The sequence below is a fragment of the Lipotes vexillifer genome, unplaced genomic scaffold, assembly GCF_000442215.2.
Source record: "Lipotes vexillifer unplaced genomic scaffold, Lipotes_vexillifer_v1.1 scaffold299, whole genome shotgun sequence".
In the NCBI taxonomy this organism is placed as follows: Eukaryota; Metazoa; Chordata; class Mammalia; order Artiodactyla; family Lipotidae; genus Lipotes; species Lipotes vexillifer.
Genome location: NW_006784347.1, coordinates 2,414,529 through 2,434,996, shown reverse-complemented (window position 1 = coordinate 2,434,996; position 20,468 = coordinate 2,414,529). Strand labels below are relative to the sequence as shown.

The 20,468-nt window shown below is 47.7% G+C and overlaps 1 protein-coding gene across 1 annotated transcript in view; it reads left to right on the top strand.

Moving 5' to 3' along the window:
• The first annotated feature begins 7,480 nt into the window (after positions 1-7,480).
• The window catches only part of TEX2 (testis expressed 2), a 108,879-nt gene continuing 95,891 nt past the window's right edge, over positions 7,481-20,468 (top strand). The window contains exon 1 of the mRNA XM_007456774.1: positions 7,481-7,631. The gene's annotated coding sequence lies outside the window, so the exon portion shown is untranslated. The remainder of the gene's footprint in view (positions 7,632-20,468) is intronic.

Sequence of the window (20,468 nt, the reverse complement as noted above, 5' to 3'; positions counted from 1 at the left end):
CCTTCCTGATGGGATATATCTATAATGCTGTTTTCTGGTCCAAGCTCAAGGTGACTGCCTCTCAAATAGGAGTTTTTGTACTGGGACAACATGAGAGAACATTTGAAATTGATGCTTTCCTGGAAACTCCAAGATATGTAGTCACTGTAGATAAAAGCTGTTCAGTTGTTTTAAAGTATTAGACATTTTTGGCTGCCTGCAACCATGTGATAGCTTCTTTCACTTCTATTTTTGCAGCTTAAGCATATCACCCGATTGTCTTCCTGTATGCATTACACTCCATGGCCAGGAACTTCCCCTAGAGTAAAAAAACAACAGCTTCCATTAATTGGGCACCTATTATATAAAGATGCTACACTAAGCATTTATGCATACACTTAATCTTTACAACAACATATGATGTGGATATCTCCAATTTACAGATGAGGAAACAGGAGTTCAGGGAAGTTCAGTATCTTATCCAAAGTCACATGGCTCAGAAATGACAGAGGCAAAACCTGAACCCATGTCCAAATGACCCCAAAGTCACTAGACTAATGCTGCTTCCCTAAAGAGAACATTATAACAATATTAAAAGACATTTGAAATCTTATATCCCTAAAGCCAAACTTAAGATGGCAGGTTTTTTTGGACAGTGCAACGTTCCTCTTTTTGAAAATGGACTTTGTATCAGAAACCTCTGGGTCCCACTGGAGATCTTCAGCCACTGCTGGAGTGGTCAGTTCTGTGACTGCTCCTACCAGCTTCCAGCAGATACAGTCTGACAGTGTCTTGCCTCTGGCTCACAGCCGGTACCTCAGACCCCACCCAGGGCATCTTGGTTGATGCCCACTCAGTGCCAGGCCAGTGCGTCCTGGAAGCAGGGTGCAGGCCCCTGTGCAGAGCTTTTCACCAATGGGGGCAGAAACCATTGGATAAATGTCTCTCCCCCATCCTAGAAGGTGGGTGCTTGAGATGTTTTTCTTAGGGCTTCTCAGTCTCTCCAAATCGAGCAGCCTGGAACACGGTCACCCCAATAACGCATTATCAAACACCTCTGCCTCTATCCTTGCTTTGGTTCCTGAGTCTCAGGTATGCTCCCTGGGGTCACATTCCCCAGCAATGTATTCACATGTGACCTTTGTCTCAAGTTCTGCGTTTGGGGGAACCCTGGCCAAAACAGATTCAAACATTTTCTTTGCATAAACTCTCACCCAAATATAGACCGTCTTTGTCTTCTGAATCGCATAGGTGCTGAGTACTGTAACCACGTGGACATGGCTAAGGCTAGCAATTTCATGCTTTTCATCTCTAATTCTGTTTAACCACCTGATTGGGAGTGGACATTTCCCACTGACTTCTAGCTACTCTATATCAGGGTATGTAAATCATGTTTTCAAGATTAAAACAAACAAACAACCTTCCCGTATGTTTAGGTGGATGTATACGTCATTAAAAGGCCAGCTGAGGGAGTTCCCTGGTGGTCTAGTGGTTAGATTCCAGGCTTTCACTGCTGTGGCCTGGGTTCAATCCCTGGTTGGGGAGTTGAGATTCCACAAGCTGAGTGGCCAAAAAAAAAAAAAAAAAAAAAGGCCAGCTGAGCCCTCCCACTTCTGCTACATAAGGGGACAGCAGAGATGGTGCAGGCAGGGCTGGGCCAGAACCTGTTGGATACACTGCTGACCCTCCATCCCTGGAGTTAAAATTGTGCTCCAGGGTGATTCTGGGCAAGCCAGAGATTGAATCTCCTGTGCCCAAGTAGAGTAGAGGGCCCGGTGGTTGGAAGGCAGCAAGGATGGCGGGTGATGTCAAGGTTAGAGGGAAAGTGAGAGAGTGACTGCTGTACGATGGATTCATTCTCTGCGTGGAGAGCACCGGGAGGGCCCTGAGAGGCAAGGCAGAGAGTCAGCAGGGAAAGGGAGGCAAATGTCAGTCTTTCTTCCTAGAAGTTCACTCTGGCTCTGCTCCACATCAATTAGAAGCCACCATTCTGCCAGTGGCCCTCCCTCAGAATGACAGAGCTTTGAGACATTTATATTTAATAACCTCAGGTCTCACATGCTAATTAGCAAAGTAAATAACCAACATCAGCCGGCTGTTTGCTGCTCCTTGATGGCCGGGAATTATTCACAGGCGTATCAACCCACTGGGTGAGGCATTTCTTTTTTTTTTTTTATAAATGTATTTATTTTTGGCTGTCTTGGGTCTTCGTTTCTGTGCGAGGGCTTTCTCTAGTTGTGGCAATCGGGGGCCACTCTTCATCGCAGTGCGCAGGCCTCTTACTGTCGCGGCCTCTCTTGTTGCAGAGCACAGGCTCCAGACGCGCAGGCTCAGTAGTTGTGGCTGACCGGCCTAGCTGCTCCCCGGCATGTGGGATCTTCCCAGACCAGGGCTCGAACCCGTGTCCCCTGCATTGGCAGGCAGATTCTCAACCACTGCGCCACCAGGGAAGCCCCAGGTGAGGCATTTCTAAAGCCCTGGAAGACTTGCCTCCAGTATCCCTTCCCACAAATGCTCATGTCTCCATGACGATGGTGGGAGTCCCTCTGTTCATTAACAGGTTTTTTTTTTGGCCATGCTGTGTGGCTTGTGGGATCTTAGTTCCCTGACCAGGGATTAAACCCAGGCCCTGGCAGTGAAAGCGCTGAGTCCTAACCACTGGACCGCCAGGGAATTCCCAGGTTTTTATTTTAGAAGGGAAACCAAACGAGAGAAGGATGCTCTTCCCAGCTCCATCATCTCAGAGAGTCAGCCCAGTGGTGGTGCAGAGTGAACAGAAAGCACTGGAGGCCACACGGCCTCAGATCATTCTCCATAAGGAACCAGAGGAGGGAAAATCCAGGAGTCGAGTGTCTTTAGAAACTCCAGCTGTATGGCTGCACCTGACCTTGTCATCACTCAGAATGGTTCGTCTGTGAAGACCTCGCCTAACCCATCCCACTCCAAATCGACACAGTCTGGTTCTTCCTATCTCTCCTGCCCCACAGATTTCCTCTGGGGCAGCTCCCCACCCCCTTGGATTTCCTTCTATCTCCATCCAACTTAGAACACGTGATCCATCACTTCAACCCCCATGTTGTCAGTAACCTGCACTGTTTTGTATTTCTCCTGTTCCTGACCCTGTAAATTCTTGACTCTGGATTCTCCACACCTGGGCCCGGCTGCTGAGCCCCACATAACCATCCATCCATCTCCGATCCTGGGAATGCCTCAAATGCATGGGCCCTCAGGGCTGCCCAGGATTCTCCCTCTCCATCTGGCAGCTCCCTCCTTCATTCCTCTCAGTGGCTTTTCTGGTTCTTCACTGTTTCCCTCAAAGCCCCTGTTACTACCTCCCACCCACTCTCAAGAGATGACTTCGCCTCTCACTTTAGAGCTAAAATAATAGAAGCCAGCAAGCAGGAATTTCCCCAACCTCCTGCCCTCCATCTATGAATGAATCTGCACCCACACCCATTCTTGTCTGCAACCAGCTTAAGTGGAAGAGCAAACCCTCTTCCTCCCCACGGGCAGCTCCCCTGTCCCCGTGGGCTTCCTGGCGACGCTGTCCTCTCCTGCCCGGCCTCTTCATCCTGGTTTCTTAGCTCTTCACCTCAGCCCAACTCTAGGGAGACTCTGCATCTCTAGCCCCACGCACACTGCTTTTGTCAATGGCCTCAGTAACCTTCTAATTCGCAAATCCCAAGGTGCACAGTTCAGATCTCTCCCATCTTGACCCTTCTAAGGCATATGTTACTCCCGCCTTCTCCAATCTCTTCTCCTTGGTGACAACATACTTACTTGTTATTTTTTGTTTGTTTGTTTTTGTTTTTTTTAAATCACCTCTCTGGTTTCTCCTTTTTTTTTTTTTTTTTTTTTCTTGCGTTATGCGGGCCTCTCACTGTTGTGGCCTCTCCCATTTGCGGAGCACAGGCTCCGGACGCGCAGGCCCAGCGGCCATGGCTCACGGGCCCAGCCGCTCCGCGGCATGCGGGACCCTCCCGAAACGGGGCACGAACCCGCGTCTCCTGCATCGGCAGGCGGACCCTCAAGCACTGCGCCACCAGGGAAGCCCTCTCCTTTTTTTTTAAGTAGATGTATTTTATTTTATTTTATTTGTTTATTTACTTATTGGCTGTGTTGGGTCTTTGTTGCAGTGCGTGGGCTTCTCATTGCGGTGGCTTCTCTTGTTGCAAAGCACAGGCTCTAGGTGCGTGGGTTTCAGTCATTGTGGCATGCGGGCCCAGTAGTTGTGGCTCACAGGCTCTAGAGCACAGGCTCAGTAGTTGTTGTGCATGGGCTTAGTTGCTCCACAGCATCTGGGACCTTCCGGGACCAGGGCTCGAACCCGTGTCCCCTGCACTGGCAGGCGGATTCTTAACCACCGTGCCACAAGGGAAGCCCTGGTTTCTCTTCTTAGTAGCCTTCATCTGGTCACCCCTAAAACACTATGGGGTTCCCCAGCAATTATAAATGCCTATTCTGTGTGCCATAGCTCCTGTGCTTAACTTTGTGGAAGCCTATAATGGTCTATCAATTTGTCAGTCTTTCTCTGCTAGATCTAGTGCTAAAAGGCCATCTTTATGCACTTTTTTTTTTTTTTTTTTTTACAAATACTGTCTTCATTTCCATCCCCAGTACTCAGCACAACACCTGGTACTTACTGAGCTCTCAGTGATCGCTCGTTAAAGGTGCAGCTTGTGGCACAATGGACCCCTAACCTTTTTTTTTTAGATGTATGAGTGGATCAACTTTTCGTTTTTGTGTACTTCATAACCATTTCTCCTGCCAAGAGTGCAATGCAATGTCAAAAAATTGAAGCAGGGACTTCCCTGGTGGTATAGTGGTAAAGACTCCATGTTCCCAGCGCAGGGGGCACAAGTTTGATCCCCGGTTGGGGAACTAAGATCCCACATGCTGGGTAGTGAGGCCAAAAAAAAAAAAAAATGGAAGTAAAATATCATACAGCCTTTTTTTTTTTTTTCCAGTTTAAGTTTCATGAGAAAATAAGAATTATCTTGAAATGCCATAATTAGGAATCATCAAGTATCCTGGAACCTGTAGGCTTAAGCTGGAGCCTGGGTTGAGAGAGAGAGACTTGGGTGATGGTTGCGGGGGAGGGAGGCAGATGCCAGAGTAATAACTTGGGTTTGAATTTCTATGACTTCTATAGGTAGAAAAGATTTAGTTCACTTTGTACATATTGTACCTATAGATCAGCTATTTGGGGGAGAAAGTAAGGAATCTTCTTTGATATCTAAATTTAGCATCACAATCCCTGGCCTTTGTCATTGGTCACTATACTGAGTCACAGATGCCAAGCTCTAAAATCACTCTTTTCATTTGTAAGTTCAAAGTACATATGTATTTATGTATATTCTTTATTTGATTTGGTTTTCATGCCAGCCCAAGGAGGCAGAATTTGTTATTATCCCATTTTATAGACAAGCACTCAGAGGCTCAAAGGGATTTAATGATATGTCTTGTTCAAGATCAAGCAGGTGGTAAGTTAGAGCAATGGAACTTAAACTCCAAGGCAGTGCTGCTATATTGCGCTGTCTTTTGGTGAAGATCAGTGATATTTGCTTCTTTTGCCTTTTGAAGTTAGCCATCCTGTTTCCGGCAGCAAGGAAGGGCATTTAGGCAGGCACTGGAGAAGGCAGTTAGGAGGTCATGAATGCTGGCTCTCTCTTGAGCTAGTCTTGTGGTCTTGGACACATTACCAATCCTCCATGAGCTTCAGCTTCTGCATCCGTAAAATTGAGAAAATAACAACCATACCTACCACACAGGGTTCTTGTAAGGTTTCAGTGTATTGATATGTGCAAAGATCTTGACGAAGTGTCTTGCCCAGAGAAACCTCTTAAAGGTAGGACGTGTTAATATTATTATGTTGTTATATGTCTATTTTTCAAAGCATCCAAATTCCTCACTTTTCAGAAAGAAAGTCTTCTTCTAAGGGTTCATGCTAGAACTTATTGGCCTCCAGGTAAGGGTGACACTGTATTAATTAATCTAATATTTATATAGGGCTTGGCCCAGGCAAGGAGGGCTGAGATGCACACTGCCAGCTTCCAGGGACCCTTGTGGTGGTGCAGCTCCAGGCACCCCCCTTCACTCCCCATCCCACCCCCAGCCCAGGTGGAGGTTTTAAGAGGTGGCCGAGACAAGCTTTGTGCTGTTTCTCTAGTGCTAACTGCCTTTGTTGCACATTTCCAGATATCCACGACCGGAACGCTCTCCATTTAAGACAAGAATTCTTCTTCCTTTGGGAAGGCCAAGTGAAGCAAATGGTGATCCCAGGCAGTGATATCTGCAACCCAGAGACTTAATCCTGATGAGGCTGATGAATGTGTGTGTCGAGCTGTTCCTGGCAAACACAGCACCTATCAGATATCACAGCAAAACAACAACAACGACAAAAACAGTTGTTCTTTGGAGTCAGTTTGCTCCTCGTAGGAGGGGTCTAGGTGGAAGGGGCTGACTTTCAAGTGAGGCAGTGACTTCTGGGTCAGATGTGTGTCTGGGACACAGGGATGGGGACAGGAATGTGTCTGGGAGGGTGGGCAGGGCTTGATGTCTTTGGAACCAAGCTCCAGAAGGGCAAGGCACCCTCCTGGGTTTATGACTGGGCCTGGTGATGGCAACGAGGAAGGGTGTGTTTGCCGTTGAAGTATTTAAGCATTGTCTCACCAGTCAGAAAACAAGACTGGCTTGTTGCTTCGTCCCAGCCCAGGGCCCTTCAAACTCAGATCTCAGCATGACCCACTCAGGCAACTGTTCTGAGTTTCTCAGTAGGCGACGTCCAGCCCCACTAGCAAGTCTCCCAACCGTATTACTGATTTTGAGGATTAAAAAAAAAAGTTTCTCTTTATTTTTGGCAGTTGAATTTGGATTTCATTACAATGATCGACTTGAAATATGTGCCTGAGTGTGGCTCTTGTACCACCTACAGCAGAATCGCCTCAAGGGAAGGGCGTTGAAAAATGCATACTTTCCCCAGCCCCATTCCAGACACACGGAATGTCTATTAAATATGTTTAAAAAGATCCTCCAGGGTGAGGCTGAGAATGTGTCTTTGTAAGCCAATTTCTGGGACTGGACGGGAACAGATTTGCCTGACTGCCCTCTAAACCCAAACCTGAGTTAATTTGTCAAGCGGGAGACCCTTGGTTCTCGGAGACTCAGTTTCTCCTTCAGACAGAGGCAGGTTCTGTCTCCACTTGTTGCTAGGCTGCAGGAAGAGGAAATTAATATGCAAAGCGCTGGGGAGAGCGCGGCTGCCAGGCTGGGAGAGAAGAGAAGCTCCTACCTCTCCCACACCAGGCTCTCCCTGGTAACCCCGCCGCCGCCCCTCTCCCCAGCCCCATGGGCGGCGGCCCCTTTAACAGACCTGACCAATCGCCCGGCCATTTCCGCGGCCGCTCCTCGGCGCACTTGTAGAGGGCTGGATTGGCCGGGCCTGGCGCGCGGCCTGTTCCGCCCCCGCCGCCCTCTGGTTGGCGGCGGCGGCCGCGGGTGAGGGGCGGGTCCGCCGGCGGGGCGGGGCGGCCGGTGGCCGGGGGGCGGGCTGGCGGCAGGACTGTGGCCCGATCCCGAGCCGTAGCAGGAGCTGCGGCGGCCGTGGAGCACGGGCGCCGGCGCAGTACAATGAGGCAGCCAGTGGATCCGGGGTGAGCGCTCCCGGGGCCGGGTGGGGCGGTGGAGGGAACGCCCGCCGAGAAGGCTCAGGCTCCTCAGAGTCCGGGGTACGATCGGGGGCCGGCGGCCGTTGGTGCGGCGGGGCGCGGGGTCCGGCCCCCACAGGGCCCCGCCCCGCTGTCACGGTCTAGGTTAAGTTGACAGGGACGCCTACCCGCGACACCCCCGGGCGCACCCTTCTTTCCTTTGGGGCGGTGTGGGGCGGTCTGGGCTTGACCCCGCCGGAGGTGCCCTCCGGCCGGTCCCCGCAGCCTGCGATCCACGGGCTCCGGGCTCGGCCCCGTCCGGGGAGGACCGTACACAAGCAAACTAAGGGAAAACAGCTTGTAATTTTGTGAATGGGGCCCCGGGTTCCTGCCGCCCCCAGCGCTCACGTTGCGAAATGCCTGGAAGTCGAGAACCGCAGTTACTTTTACGCGGATCTTTTAGAGGCTCTCTGCGCCTCGGGTTGTTTTTCTCTAGCTCCTGGAAATCGTGGGTGGCAGTGGGTGGTTTGTGTGCCTTAGACCTGAGGCGGCGGCGTCCCGAAAGCTGGGGGTTTGGAAGGTTAACAAGTGACATTGGGCTGAGGCCTAATGCCAGGTGCCCTGCCCCAGAGCTCGGGTGTGACGGCGGAGGTTGTGCTGCCGGGGAGCGCACGAATGAAACGGTGGGACCGGGGATGGACTGAACCGTCGGCTTCAGCTCCGCCTCGCACGCTGCCCAGAATGCACGGCTGACGCGGGAGTCGGTGCAGGGGAGTTTTCCCCTTTTGAAAATGGTTTTTGGAAAACTTAGCCCCTAGGTGGGTTGATGGTTACTTAAACCATCTGTTGTTATGGTTACACGGCAGCCAATGTAAGGGCAAAGTCTGTTTCCACCCTCGCTCTTCCTCCAAAGCTATGAAATACTTTGTCACTACGTCTTAATCGACGCTTCCCAGGGAGGGCATACTTTTTCAGAGTTGGAGGAAAAGCGTGGGCTCCATGAAGACAGGGGTGGTGCCATATTCATGTTTGAAGTTCTAGCTCTTGACACCAGGGCTGCTCTGCACAGGAATTGAAAAGAACCAGCCTTTCGCGTGTTTTGATGGTTTTCATCAAAGGATTTAAAGGAGTCCTTTCAGGAGCCTGATGTAAGCTGGAAGGGAAACAATGAGTGACTTTTATATGGAAACCAACAAGGAAAAACGGAGGGGCAAATGATCCTTGAACTCTGGGATAGGGAGTGTTTGCAGAATCTAGGTTTTTGTGGGTTTTTCTTTTTCGATGCACAGCTTGTGAGATCTTAGTTCCCAGACCAGGGATGGAACCAGGGCCCTGGGCAGTGAATGCACAGAGTCCTAACCACTAGACTGCCAGGGAATTCCCAGGAGTCTAGGTTTGTGAGTTTAGGGCTCAGTGACACAGTGAAGCTTATCTCCTCGGAGGTACTGAAAGAGCAAAAGTGCCATTTCTATCAGCTCTTACCCAACCCTTAAATCATTTCAGGATTCTTTGAAATTCTTCTAAAAGTTGGTGATTGGTCTAAACTTATGGAAAACAAGCAGCCCCCTGAGGTGATGGGGGTAGGGTGGGATTTTTGCCATATGTATATATAGTTTTTTCACTGGGCCTCTCTGGGAGTGTCAGGGAAGGCTGGGATGGGGATGGGTAGGGGGTGTATGGAGGACTGTGGGTGAACTTGACTTGCCTGCACATTTATCTCCAGGAAAGGTGCTGTGCCTGAGAGGAAGGAGATTAACAAACTGATTCAGTTCAGATGATGGTGGTAATTGAGACAACTGCCAAGGCACCCGAGGGCTGGACAGAGGAGGGGGAAGAGAAAGTGCAGGGGTTTGGTGGGGCTGAGGGGGCTGGACCTTGTTGGAGGTTTGAAGAGCGGGTAGAATGTCATCGTGTGAGAGGACTGGAGAAATAGCTTTCGCCAAGTGTATCGTTTGTGTATTAGAGATTATGGTTTTAGAATGCTTCTGGAAAAGAAGTAGGAAAGATTATTAGGCTTTTAGGTAGAATAAATATATAGGATGTTTTGCAGTTTTGGTCAAAGTGAAATGACATGTAGTCAAAAAATATTAACTAATTTTTGTTGAGAGTTGGCTGTGTGCCAGAAACTTTGAGGCATTAGGGGTATGATGGAGAAAGAAACAGGTCAAGAATTTGTTTCTACATCCATATGGTTCACCCTCCCTCCAAGTCAAAGCTCTTCTGAGGATTTTCTGAAGCTCTTGAAGAAAGATAGGGGAGAAATGCACAGAATATTACTTAAGTAAGAACAAAACAGAACAATGGGGAAATTCTTCCTGCTGTAGATCACTTTTGGTATCAAACTGAATCTTCCAGGACTGGTTTTCTGTGTCAGGTTTGGTATCTCTTCATCCTCATATCTATTGACCAGTGTCTTTTGATAGTGTTAAGTTCTCTCTTTTTTTCCCTTTCCCCTGTCAGTTAGTTTATTGAGAAGTTTGGAAGTTCATCAGCTGTCCCTGTCCTCCAGGTGCTTCCAGTTCATTTTCTTTGCCTGAGTGTCCCTCAGGGTCTGCTTTCTCCTGTCTGATCCTTATTCTCTCCTGAGTGTCCCACTTGGGAATTGCTGAGGTCACAGGGAATTGTTTGTTCCTTGATTCTGTCCCAAAGCAGAAGGTGGCTAGTATAGAAAAGAGCATTTGTTGAATTCCAGCTCTGCCGTGTGCTGCTTTCTCTATTTGTATATATATCCTTTCCCGTCCTTGAGCAGCCCTCTAAGTGAGCTAGATGCTGGTAGCCTCAATTTACAGGAGAGGAAACAGAGGCTCAGAGCAGTTCAGTAACTTTCCCAGGGCAATAAGCTGGTTAGATAGTGGAACAAGATTTTTTTTTTTTTTGGCCGTACCACACGGCTTGCGGGATCTTAGTTCCCCCACCAAGGATTAAACCCAGGCCCTCGGCAGTGAAAGCACAGAGTCCTAACCAGTGGACCGCCAGGGAATTCTCTGGAACAAGAATTTCAGTCTACGACTTTCTGATTCCAAATGTGCTTTTCCCATCGTACCACATTGCTTTTCCCAGAAGAAGGATGGCGGTTTATTATAGCCTAGCACAGGCCTCCTTGGACACATGAAAGGTCAGGTTCAGAGATGTTCAGAGAATTGCCGCAGTTAATGTGCTCATGGTGGAACAAGAGTTAGCACCATTGTGTCCTGCCTCTCTGCCAGGTGTGTTTTTGGGTAATTCATGTGGCTCTCAAGAAATCTGAGTTTACTGCCATGAAAAGTTGACCAGACTTACCAGGTATGTATCCCAATGCTTCCACTTATCAGCTCCGTGACCTTGGGCAATTATTTTCTCTCTCTGTGTACCTCAGTTTCTTTATCTGTAAATGGGACAATATTCACATTTCAACAATGCTAAGACAGTACAGTTTGTCTCATCTTAACATTTCTGAAAAGTATCTTATAATCTATGAGGTCTTAAGTTGTAGTGGGCAGTAACTTTCTTTTTCGTACGTAAAATAATGGTGTCATAGTCAGTGGGGTTCTAGGTCATACGAACCACGGTAGTACATCCTTTATCGGTAGTTGTGAGGATTACATGAAGTCACTCGTGTGCCTGGCACAGCGTGAGCACCCAGTAACAGTTGCTCCTGTCGGATGACAGAACGTATGGTTAACTGGTAGGTGGCTCTGGGGAAAAGCTAGGGAGCATCTCGTAAGATTTGCCACTTGGAGCCCAGGCAGTAGTAATCCATGGTCTGTGGGCTGGAGGAACGTTTTTCAGTTTGTGTGAAGCTCTGTCCTTTGGCTGACTCTTGTCCGCGTGAGAAGCATTGACTTCAGGAGCTAACCAGCCGTGGACAGACAGCTCCCTTTGTCCTGCCTGTTCATTGAGTTCCTTGTCAACTTTAAATCCCAAGTTAAAAATAGCTATTGTGGGCTTCCCTGGTGGCGCAGTGGTTGAGAGTCCGCCTGCCGATGCAGGGGACACAGGTTTGTGCCCCGGTCCCGGAGGATCCCACATGCCGCAGAGCGGCTGGGCCCGTGAGCCATGGACGCTGGGCCTGCGCGTCCAGAGCCTGTGCTCCGCAATGGGAGAGGCCGCAGCAGTGAGAGGCCCGCGTACCGCAAAAAAAATAAAAATAAAAAAATAACTATCGTTATAAGAAGTTTGGAAACGTAGGCTGATGTGAATACTCTTATACGTGAATTTTAAAGCACCTCAAGGTTCTATGCAAGATTCCGTGTTGCCTCTTGCCAAACTCCTTGTAATGCTTAATTGCATTGTGTGAAGTGTCTGTGAGGTACCATTCATCAGAGGGATGCTAGGAGGTCATGAAAGCACAGAAACCCTGGGTTTCTGAGTGAGGTAGAGAGAGCACTGCAGTTGGTATTAAGAGACCTGTTTCCAGTCCTGGGGGTTTAATCCTGTTATTATGTGTGTCTTGGGCACATCATTTCCCTACTCCGGATCTTGGGGGTCTCTTCCAAAATGAGGACTTGATTTCTTAGTCTCCTCCCCCACACTCCCTCCAATACAGTGTCATAGATTATGTGAGTTTATGAATCTAAGGATCTGAGAAATTAAATGGTTGAAAGGAAATGAGTCCTGAAGTCTCAGGTCGATGTTTGTGCTAGTGCTTTTGTAAAGAGAAAAGAACAGGTAGGTGATAACCATATGAGTAACCATCATTTATGGAGAATTATTGTGTGCACTGTTCCTACTTTTAAACCTCACATCATCCTATGAGTAGTAGAGACTAGTATCAATCTTATTTTAAGATGAGGTAACTGAGGTTCAGAGGAGTTAAGTAACTTGTCCAAGATCACACAGGAAGGACAAGGGCTTATAGCTGGGACTAGAACTCAAGCTTATGTTGCTCCCCAATATGAGTTCTGTGGTTGTTTCCGATGCACCCTGCCTCATTTTGGAATCTTCTCAAGCCATGTACCCTGGAAGTTTTACCAGTTTAAAAAGTGAGATTTCCCTCTGCTTTGGGGTCATGCATTCCTAGTCTTTTATTGTGTACTGACCCCTGTTTAAATTCTGAGTTCTCATTCAGAACATCTGCTGCGTATTGGGAGAACTTTGTTAAACCTAAGGACGAACTCTATGGGAGCTGCAGGAGACTTAAGTCCTCTTTGGTTTTTCTTTGGTGAACAAAACCACAGGCCAGGTCACTGTGAGCATAGGTGGGACTGTTGAGAGAAGAATCTGACCGTTCTGTGAGGAAGCTGGTGGGGTGGGGAACAGGGTGGGCTTTGAAACAACGAGGTAACCTTTGTCTGTTGGGTTTGCTTGGAAGATTGGTTCTAAGGGCTTTACCCCCAAGACGATGATTGGAACTAACACACTGAGCCCCTCCCGGCTTATCCTAACAGTTGAGAATGGAACTGGGCAAGAGGAGCCCTCTTCAGTCACCACCTTATTTAGGATTTGAGATTTAAACCCACCGCTTGGATTGCTCCCGCAAATAACCTTTCAGAATCACAACATGCATTTCATAAGAGTTTCATTTCACGTTTGTTACATAAAGCTGACATAAGCTGGCCAGTTCTCTTACTCAATTTTAAGTCCTTTCTTACACCTAATGTTGTTTTTTAAGCAGTGTTCCTCAAGATGGTTCTGTGTATCATTTGGGGCTTGAAATATAAAATTTAAAAATCTTTCTGCTGAAAGGACTGACTAAACAGTGATTATCACTCATTACACAAGTATCTGCGCGTCTGCTGGAGCCAAGCATTGTGCTTGGCATTGGAAATCCAATGGGCAGCAAAACAGATATGTTCCCTGCCGACACGTAGCATATTATGTAGTCTAGACAATAAACAAGTCAACAGACGTGTGCATTGTATATATTAAATTGTGATAAGCGCGAAGTCTCCTTCCTCTGAGGAAAAAGAACAGGCCCTGAGAAAGAATAAAGGGAGGGAGCCAGCACCTGGGAGTGTTGGGAAGAGCACCTCAAGGGAGCGAGCAGTGTGTGGCAAGTCTGGCTTCAGGGGAGGAGGGCCTGAGAGGAGGGGATGAAGATGGGAGAGGCAGGTGCATCACAGAGCAGAGGGGAGGGGCTGGGGCTCAGAGCCGGACACTGCTTGAGGCACCTTGGGAATTTCTTACAAGGGTTTGCTGACTCACAGGCAGTGGGGAACTTGGCCTGGAGGGGATGAGCTTCTGTTCTGGGTCCACATTTCCCATCATTCTGTGTGCAAAGTAACCACAGGGCAGTAGGTAGGACTGAAATGGCTCCTGTGCACGTCCACTGGAGGCATCCTGCTGTGGCTCAGTGTGGGACAGCCTGTAACATGCTAACCATCAGCCGGCACCTGGGCAGTGCTTGCCCTGGAGCCTCGGCAGTGGGTGCAGGGCTCACCTTGAAGTCAGGGTGGACCGGAAGCATTGTCCCTCTGTCTGCAGGTGTCTGCTTTAGTGTTGGGCTGTGGGAAGTGGAGTTTTAGTCTTTTTTTTCTGATAAGAGGGGGCAGAGGCCAGTGGCCTTATTATCAGGTGATCAAGCATGATGGCTCCGAGTTGCTGAAAGAAGAACCCACCTGAAGGGACATGGTGTGGTGCTTCCTCATAACCACCCCACCTCTGGTCACACAGGAGGAGAATTTCATAAAACAAGTCACTGGCTTTGTTAGTTCTTGACCTGGCTTGGGAGGTTTGGTAAAATACTATGAACCCAGCCATATCAAAGTTTATAATTACCCTACAGAATATTTGTTAGAACCGATTCAATTTGTATATAATTGCATTAGTCCTTTTTTTTAAAAAAAGATTATTCAGGAAAAAAGATTTTGAATACACGAAAGGAAAGAATAACATGACGAGCTTCGTGTTTCTGTCACTCAGTTTCAGTAACATTTTGCTAATCTTGTTCCGAGATAGTTTCACATATGAAGCATTGTTGGTGGATTTTCTGTCACAATATAAATGTATCTTTGGGATATAAAATCACATGGTAGATATGGTTCGAGAGAAAAAATTCCTGCATGTTGCATCATTACAGGACTGGTGTTAGTAGTTGAAATTCCAAATCTGAAATGAACATTTCTTGCAAGCCCCTTATAGACTTGATTATGAAAAGTAGGCACAAAATTAGATTACCAATTAATCTATGTATTTACTGAGAATATCAACTATATTGGGCAATGTGTAGGGTATATGTAAAAACAGTAAAACAGTCTCTGTCCACATTGACTTGTAAAATCATGGTCCCTTTCTTCCTCACAAGGAATCACAAGGTTTTATCTTCAACATTCCTGGCGAATAAAATATACACAAAGCCCGAACTATGAAACTAACTAAAAAGCACTATTTTTGTGGTGCATGTTAATTTAAATTCAGATTATAGCGTTCACTTATAAAATCGAGGGGAACACAGTTAATATGTTGAAAGTCACCATATGTTAAACTTTTGTGTATTTTTTTTAAGGGGAAATTCAAATCAAACAGCAGCACCTCTACATCTGTGCCATCAATATGGTGGCCACTAGCCGCATGTGACTATCAAATACTTGAAAGGTGGCTAGTGCAACTGAGAAACTGAAGTTTTAATTTTAGTTAATTTTCAGTTAAATAGCTCTATGTGGCCACATTGATGGTTTTGTAAACCCTGGAGCTACACTGTTCAATCTCTATGGTAGGATAAAATCCAGCACAAACTAATTTGGGCAACAAATGGAACAGCACAGTTCACATGTAGGTCCCAAACTCAGTACATTTTAGAGGAAAGGAGTTTGATTATGTAGAAGGAAGAACTGCTTCTTGGGGTTCATTGTCTTCCTGTAAGAGCAAGGTTTTGGCAGCTCAGACACCTGGAGAAGTTAGATTTGATGCGGGATGTCTCCCGGGGCTCAGATCTTATGAAATAAGGAGTGAATCTCCCTGCTTGTGCTGCTGTTGCATTGTGGAAGGTCTCTGAGAGGTAGACAGGAGTCTGTTGAGTGACTCATGTGAAGGTTTCTGGAGGTAGGGTGACCTCAGCCTTGGGAGTTGCATTCATTGCCAGGGGGGTTTAGAGGCTCAGAGGAGACATGCCAAGGGCCTGGCTATCTTGATCACCTTTCTATCCCCAGCACATAGTAGATGCTCAATAAATGTGTTTCAAAAATGGATGACAGTTTTTAAGAATAGGTTTAAGAGCAAATAAGAAGAGTTTTAAATTTGTCTAGAAATTTGAAAAATAGTTGCCAAAGGAAGTATGTGTAATACCAGTGAGCTGCAGAGTATATACAGCCAGTATTTTCTCCTGGAGGTAATTGACATTTCTCTTCACTGCAAATGTAAGCTGGCTTTTATCTCATCCGTTACCAAGTGCTGTTATTTTCATCTTTTAAACGTCTCTTGAATGGTTCTCTTTCTCGCCAACTTCACTGCCACCACTCTAGTCCAAACTACCATCTTTTGGCTTCAAAGACTGCAGTAGCTGCCTCCCTCCTCTCCCCACAGCTGCTTCCTCTTCTTTCTAATCTCTTCACCCCTCTGCAGCCAGAGTGGTGTCTTAAAAATTCCCGGGCTTCCCTGGTGGCGCAGTGGTTGAGAATCTGCCTGCTAATGCAGGGGACACGGGTTCGAGCCCTGGTCTGGGAGGATCCCACATGCCGCGGAGCAACTAGGCCCGTGAGCCACAACTACTGAGCCTGCGCATCTGGAGCCTGTGCTCCGCAACAAGAGAGGCCACGATAGTGAGAGGCCCGCACACCGCCATGAAGAGTGGCCCCCGCTTGCCACAACTAGAGATAGCCCTCGCACAGAAACGAAGACCCAACACAGCAAAAATAAATTAATTAATAAACTCCTACCCCCAACATCTTCTTAAAAAAAAAAAAAATTCCCAATATAATCATGCCACGTCCTTGCTCAAAACCCTAGGAAGACTTCCAGTTGCTCCCAGGATAAGAGCCACATTCTGAACCTGGTCTGAAAAGTGCTGCGTGATCCAGCCACTCCTGCCTCCTGCTTCAGCCTGGGCCCGTGCCTCTCTCCTCCTGGTTTATTATAGTCTAGGCACCCTTCCACTCCCAGCTGGAAGGGAGCTCTGCCTTTCAGGAACTGAACCACCTTGCTGCTCCCTCTTCAGGAAACAGCTCCGACCCCTCACCTCGCTCCCCTTTTCTCTTTTGTCCTTTACAGCACTTCTTACTGTTGTTGTGACATATTCTTTAGGAGACATCTGCTTTTCCCCTTCCTCCGGGAGGGCAGGGACCTTGTCGATTTTGCTCATTCTTATATACCCAGTGCCTAGCTCAGTATCTGACCCATTGCACAAGCTTCTTAAATGTTTGCTGGGTGAATGAATGAATGAATGAGTGAATGCAAGCACATTGGGAACAAGGAGGAACTTGAAGAATGCTCTTTAAAACTTGGATTTATTGGAAGGATTGAATAGTTTTTAGAGTAGAATAACCTGGGAAGGGAACTGGCCGGGGTGGGGGTCGGGGGAGAGTCTTTGGGAATCTATTGTTGGAGCTGTCCAGTGGGTTTAGCACTGTCTTACAAGAGAAGTATGTCTGTGCCCTTGTCACAGACTTGAAAGGCATTTGCCTGTGGAGTTGCAAGGGTGGCCCTCCTGTCTGGCTTCCTATCCCAGCCCTCGGGAGGCATCACTCTCACTGAGTGTGTGTCCTTAGGAGCACGGGTCTCCAATTTGAGACCTCAGGGTTGGAGTCTTCCATATGCAGCCCACAGTCAGGGATGTAGTAGTCTTTAAAAAAAAATTTTGTTTATGTTTGGCTGCACGGGGTCTTTGCTACTCTGCGTGGGCTTTCTCTAGTTGTGGCGAGCGGGGGCTACTCTGCTTTGCGGTGTGCAGGCTTCTTATTGTGGTGGCTTCTCTTGTTGTGGAGCACGGGCCCTAGAGTGCGTGGGCTCAGTAGTTGTGGCACACGGGCCCAGTAGTTGTGGCTCACCGGCTCTAGAGGGCAGGCTCAGTAGTTGTGGCGCACGGGCTTAGTTGCTCCTCAGCATGTGGGATCTTCCCAGACCAGGGATCGAACCTGTGTCCCCTGCATTGGCAGGCGGATTCTTAACCACTGCGCCACCAGGGAAGTCTCAGGGATGTAGTAGTCTTCCTCTCTTTCTAGAGAGTCAGGATTCTGCCCTGTTTGTATTTGCAGTGGGAGGGAATTCTAGTTGTGCCTTGTTGGGGAAGAGACTTCCAGCTATTGGGAAGAATGGAGGCAGCTGTGTTTAGACCTGGCCCTGCAGCAGGTGAGACTTGCCCTCTTCCTGAGCCGACTTCTAGCTGAGGGGAGGACCCTGCTGGTGCTCATCAGATCTTCCTGTCATGTGGGAGGGACTCGTAGGAGAAACCTGGGTCTTCACCAGAAACTTTGAATTTCTGAATAGGAAATGGAAGGACTTGGCGGAGACAGTGGTTAAATTTCTTCTACAACTTGTGATTCTGAAAGAGAAAACTGATATGGGATGTCTCTAGCTGGTTTCCTAGGTAACGCTTTTTTTTGTTTTTGTTTTTATTTTTGGAAGGAAGGGGCTGGTTCCCTAGACCAGAGCCTCTGATAACCAGAGGGGAGGTATTTCATGAAGGCCAGAGTGATGTTTTCTGGGAGACTTGCAAACCTGGTTAAGAAGGCTTTAAGCTGAACATTAAGGGGACAGGAAAATTGCAGAACCAGAGACCTCAGAGACCTGGGTGACTTAGCAGCAGTGTCGACACCGAAGTGGAGCCTAGGAACTCCAAGTGGGAGCTAGCGGCAGAGCTGGTTGAGAATGCCCCTGTCGGAGGGTGTGCAGGTGATGGCTCCGTGCCCTGGAAACCTTAACAGCACAGCCAGGTAAATATGACCTGGCGGAGGGAGGGTTAGAATAGAGCAAAGTAGTGTGGGTATACCTGGCTCCAAAAGAAAACCCTATGAGAGATTCACTGTGTGTGCCCTGATCATGGAAGACTGATGGGAAGTGTTTCAATTATGATGGAAGGAGCAGAGGGCAGGTTATTTCACCTTAGGACTCTGCCTGCCAGATTGAGGGGCAATGATTTTTCTTCATAGATAGATTTTAAAACAGGAGACCCTCACCCCCGGCAGGTGTAGTAGACCAAGCAGATGTTTGTTAAGGTGAATTCCATGCAAAGTGGACCATGTGGTAGATTCTAACCCTACCTTGCTGATAATTTTACCTCTGAGAGCAGGTAGAAGGGTGTGTGTGTGTTGGGGGGGTGGTCCTGCTTGGACCTAATGATGACAAATAAGGAAGAGCCGGTTGACGTTGAGGATGGGGTAAAGCCATGCAGAGTACAAGGAGGCCTGTGGCTGCAGCCAGCAACAGGCAGAGAGCTTGGTTCAGGGGAGGTGGGCTCCACAGCGCCTGCTCTTCACCCTGCGGTCACTGGGGTGAGCATCTCCTACCTTATTTTGTTGCTTCCTTTGATAAAAATGACGGACCTCCTTCTCACCTGAGCTGGAACTGGAGACATTGTTGTGTCCTTAATATCCAGATGCCTGTTACAAATGACCTCTGGAGCATTAGCCCACGGCAGTGACTACTTTGATGTGGCCTCTGCTTGGCTTCCCATCCTTCTGTCCAGCCCCACCGCACAGAGTTAGGAGCAGAAACTCCAGTGCCTGTGCTAGGAAGTCTGAAGGGAGCTGTCCTCGGGGAAGGCGGAGCTGCCGACTCTGGCTAAGCTCACAGGCAAGATCGAACCTAAAAATAAGAGTAGTAGAAAACACAGGGGAAAGGAGTTGCTTTTGTTTTAATTTCCCAAGGTAGGCTAATGTCTGTGGGGAGATGATGAGTGATATTCGATCCTGATAGTAAAGCAGGAACATTAATTTTTTTTTTAAGGCTAAAACTCCCAATAGAAATGACTGTTGGTCATGCTCCAAGCCAGAGACCAAACTCATTTGGTCAGCCGAGCTTTTGTCTTCAGGCTTGACTCTGACCAACAGGGGTGTAGGCAGAGGCTTAATAGCCTGCGGTGAATTTTATTTCATGAGGTCTGATCTGTGGTACGAAAATCTCATGGAAGGAAAAAACACAATTTGAGTTTCTGGATTAGGTGATGAGTTGTTTTGACAGCACAGGTAACAAGTACAGGGCCCAGGGTTTTCTGGGGCAGATGGTCAAGAGGTTCTTCCAACTATTTGAATTTATAATGCCAGAGTGTTAATCTCAAAAATTAAAATGTAATACATGTTTAAAGTATATACATTTTGACCCACAGCTTAGAAAAATCTTCCAGAAATTGCAGACTTAACTGTTTTCTGAAACCTTACTCTACTGGGCCTGATAAGAATTTTTGACATTTTGTGTTATCTGTCAGAGTTGGCCTGGTAACTTCCATTTCCCTTCCTAGAAATGCTGTCCTGCTCCTCCTGGGCTCCTCCCAAGCACTGCAGCGGGGTCCCCTGGCCTCTTACCCACCTCCGTGCTGAGTAAGCACAGAGCAGGTGGGCACTGTTGATTGGTTAGTGTTGAGTGAGATGGGTGCTCAAGCTAAGGAAGAAAGGAGTATTTTTTGGCCACATTTTTTCCATTTTAGGAGTTCTTTTATACAGGTGACCAAATTGGTATTTAAAATGGTAATGAGAGGTTTTGGTTTCTTGTTTTTGCAGTGATGAGGCAGGGGCAGGTACGTGGTTCAGCCTTGTCGGTTCCTTTTCCTGCCTGTGGTTGTAGGGCTTACATCAGTGTCTCTCAGTGGTGTGATGCTGTTGCTAAGGGACTGAGTGGCCCTGCCAGACAAGCGGGAAGCCTGGAAACTGGCTTTGGAACCCCTCATCCAACCACCGTGATGATTTCAAACCAGATTCTTTGAGGCTTGAGAAAGGGCTCATCAAATAGGTTATCTCCATAGTGAGTTAATATGGGCTGGCTCTCCAGTGATCCCTT